We start from the raw sequence: 3,370 nt of genomic DNA, 5'->3' as shown, positions 1-3,370 counted from the left end.
ACTCTCATTACACATACATATAGGATCTTGGGGGTGGGCACGATACACGGAATCCAAAGTACCATCAGGGTGTACACCCCACCCCTGGCGTCGTTGCCCACCTCTCAATGTTAAATACACGTAGACATTGAGGGCTAGCAGGAGGGACCATGCGCTTACCTGCTGCTCTCTGGCAGGTAGCTCCATGCCCTCCTGGGTTTTAAATGCACCTTAGAACACACATGCATCAACACTACAATGAGCGGGTGGAGGGAGGTTTGGAGTCTTCTCTCACCCCCATTCTCTGCGACCTGCTGGAGCGGGGGGGCTAGGAGGAGGAGTTGGCCGTCCGACTGCGGTCTGAAGTGTGGGGCCTCCCTGCTGCTGCGGAGTCGGGGCGGTCTGCCTCCCCCCACCGCAGGGAAAAGGGTAACACCACCTGGGTCTGGGTGCAGTTCCCCCCTCCAGGGGCAAGGGTACCTAGACCCGGTTTGTAGAGTACGCTTGGGGAGTGTGATCGTGTGTACAGCGTCTCTTTATGTCTGTCTCCACGTTGGTTGAGTGTGGAGTAAGTGCATATGAGAGCATGAGGGTGGGAATGGATGTTTGTATATGTGTGTGCCTGTATTTCTGTGTCTATATGTCAGGTTGGGTGTCAGGCGCCACCTCTCTGGGGACATCTTAGGCCCTCCAAGGTTTGGAGGCCTATCTCCACCTACCACCACTTCCCCTGCCAGTGGCGGACTCCCTCAGACATCGGTGCGTTGGTGGTTCTTTGTGTCCGGGGATGGGCATCCAGGTACACACCGGCTCACTCCTTGGCGGCCGCTTATCGGGGCCTGGAGCCTGGGGCTCGCTCGGGCCACTTCGGAGGTGGGGTGCCCCCGGCCTCTCGGCCTGGGGCTCGGTCACTCAGGCACGGCTGGCTGCCGGCGGAGCTCACGGGTGCGTCACTGCAACTCCCCCTGGCTTCTGCTCCGCGGCTGCTGAGTGAGCCCTCATCTGGGACTCTCCTCAGCTCTTTCTGGGACAGTGGTGCGGCTGCCCCTCTGTTGGTCTTCCTTGGTCTCTTGTGTTCTGGGGGCCTCTGGATGTCTGGAGTTTTGATCTCCTCCATACCTGCTTCATGCCCTGGAGGACGGGGCTGTGGCCCCCCCACACCCTCTAGCAGATCATTACATGAAGGAACCTTTTAAAAAAAAAAACAAGCGCGTCCATGCTCACAGGTGTACACACGGGTGATCACACCCACAAACTACACCCTTTTTGGCTCCTACCTCAAAGCACACTGTGTTCTGTTGATCTTATGTGCTGCACAATAATGTTTAATATTTAGTATTTACTGTCATATTCCCATATATCATTGTGATGTTGTTTATTCTATTACTCTTGTTCTCTTCTGCTTGTTTTCTTTTTTCTTTCTCAGCAGGTGATCCAGGTGATTGATATCTGCATTTTTTTTCTGCTCATTCTGTTGGTTTTTGTCTTTTGCCCTTCTCCCCCGTCCCTCTTCTCAGCTGTTTCTCTTTCCCTCTTTCTTTCTCCCCTTCTTTCCCCCAGTCAAGTCTGTCCCGTATTCAGTAAGTGAAAATAAAATGAACAATAAAAGGTGAATCAAATGGACCATTACGGCAAGGCTGGGATGGTCAATTTGGTAAAGTAAATCCGTTGGGCATCTTTCTTTGCCTTTAGACAACAATTCTGATGGCAAAAGAGCCAAACGGGACAGGCAAAAAAAAAAAAAAAAAAAAAAAAAAAAAAAAAAAAAATGATGCTCACTTGGGTGGCCCTCAGCCGCTTTGCGTCCCTAATCCAGAACACCCACGCCTCGAGGCCCAGCGCCTGCACCACCCTGCTGCCACACGCCTTCTTCGCTAGCCTCAAAAAAGTGTCCTTCGCCAACCTCGTGTGCATCACGGTGTGGCTAATGTCAGTGGGGAGCATAGTGCCAGTGACTGCTTATTATGCAGTGCACGAGGCTATGAACCAAACCACCAAAAGTGACAAATCAGGACGTGGGAAGGTGTGCTACAGCCCTGCTGTGGAACTCGGAGGCAGTCTGTCTCAAACTGCCACTGTGGTCATTACAGCCTTCTTCTTTGTTATGTACCTGCTGGTGCTGCTGTCCTACGTCACGGTGCTGAGGCATATCCGGCGCTCACGTCGCAACACACCAGTCACAACCTCCCAGAGACTGCTGAGGTGTTCCGAAACATTGTGGTCATCCAGGTCATTCTTTCTGTTTGCCTGCTGCCGCACCATATCTTCAAACCCATCTTCTTTTCTCTGGTCCATGAAACTCCCCTTCAATGTTCCCCCACCAAAGAAACTTCCAGCTGCCACCCATTCTCCGGCATTATCGAGCTGAAGAACTGCCTGTTTCTTCTTGCTGCACTGAGAAGCTCAACTGACCCCATCATGTACTTTGTGCTGGACAGGACATTCCGCAATGAAACCCTCAACATTTTAAGGTGGAACCAGAAAAACTCCACAACACTGCAGGTGTTCTGCTCAGGTACAGGAAGTGCCACTCCGAAGTCCGAACAGCAGAAGGAGGAAACCGCAGTTTGTGGCACTGTGGAGTGCAGTCATGCAAGTGTTATATAGTTAATAATACTCATCTTTTGACTGCATGGGAAAGCAAACGTACTCAAGTTTCTACTTACAAAGCAGCTCATGAAAAAACTCGAGCAGTGAGTAGGAGAAAGGTAGTGGGACAACACTTCCCTTTTCACAAGTCTGTATCATTACTACAACTCAAAGCAAAGCAAGAAGTTCTTGGTCAGTTTAAGTAACACGGTCAGTTTCAACCTATACGGTGAGTCAACCTATACAAGGTTGCCTCAGGGGTTCCAGAATAGCCCCACTCTTTATGCAGAAGCTCTAAGAAAATCCATGTCATTTTGCACGCTTCCTGCCCCAGGTAAATTCCTGCTATACGTTGATGATATTTTGATTACAGGCTACACACAGACTAATTGCGTAGCAAACACACTGACAGTTTTGCAACATCTAGCAGAGCAAGGCCATAAAGTCTCACAGCATAAATTGCAATTGTGGAGCCGAGAAGTAACGTACCTTGGCCACAGACTGACAGGACAAGGCAGACAGCTGTTAGACAGCAGAAGAGTAGCTGTACAGAACGCTCCTAACCTGTCACCAAACAACAAATGATGAGTTATTTAGGTCTCTGCAACTTTTGCAGATGTTGGATACCTGAATATGCACTGCTGGCCCAACCTTTGCAAAACCTGATCTATGGCAAACACTTAGCTCTGAAAGATGAAATAGAATGGACACCAGAGGCAGATAAAGCATTTATTGACTTAAAACTTGCCCTGCAAACAAGCACAGTTTTAGCTTTGCCTGACTGTGACAAGCACTCTCCTTC

General features: G+C 50.0%; 1 pseudogene; it reads left to right on the top strand.

The window, feature by feature from the left end:
• Window positions 1–1,750: 1,750 nt before the first annotated feature.
• On the top strand, window positions 1,751–3,121 carry LOC120724606 (annotated as a pseudogene).
• Window positions 3,122–3,370: the final 249 nt, after the last annotated feature.

This window comes from Simochromis diagramma, unplaced genomic scaffold, assembly GCF_900408965.1.
Source record: "Simochromis diagramma unplaced genomic scaffold, fSimDia1.1 OVJJ01000802.1, whole genome shotgun sequence".
NCBI classification, from domain to species: domain Eukaryota; kingdom Metazoa; phylum Chordata; class Actinopteri; order Cichliformes; family Cichlidae; genus Simochromis; species Simochromis diagramma.
This window is presented reverse-complemented; position numbering and strand designations above follow the sequence as displayed.